This window comes from Acanthisitta chloris, unplaced genomic scaffold (genome assembly GCF_000695815.1).
Source record: "Acanthisitta chloris isolate BGI_N310 unplaced genomic scaffold, ASM69581v1 scaffold10495, whole genome shotgun sequence".
Lineage (NCBI taxonomy): Eukaryota > Metazoa > Chordata > Aves > Passeriformes > Acanthisittidae > Acanthisitta > Acanthisitta chloris.
Genome location: NW_008673164.1, coordinates 73,909 through 74,247, shown reverse-complemented (window position 1 = coordinate 74,247; position 339 = coordinate 73,909).

Below are 339 nucleotides of genomic sequence, written 5' to 3'. Positions count from 1 at the left end.
GCGGGAGGGGGGCTTGACGGGAAAAAAAAATAAAGAAAATAAAAGAAAAAGAAAACAGGGAAAAAGGCCAGAATTGAAAGCAGACACAGGGAGAGAGCAGCTCCTTCCCTCCAATTTAAGGAGGCGATAGTCGGGCTGGTCCGGGCTCCTTTTGTTTCCCGTTAGCCGGGCCCTCCCCGCTCGCTCCCATCGCAGCCCGCAGCACAACTCCCCTCTCCTTGCAGCCACTTTGGCTTCTCCTCCCTTTAAAACTTTTTTTTTTTTTTCACCCATCGCACTCCTCCGCCGGGCGTTAATCGCAAGTTCTGCTCTGCAAAGGGTCCCCGCAGAGGGTGGAGG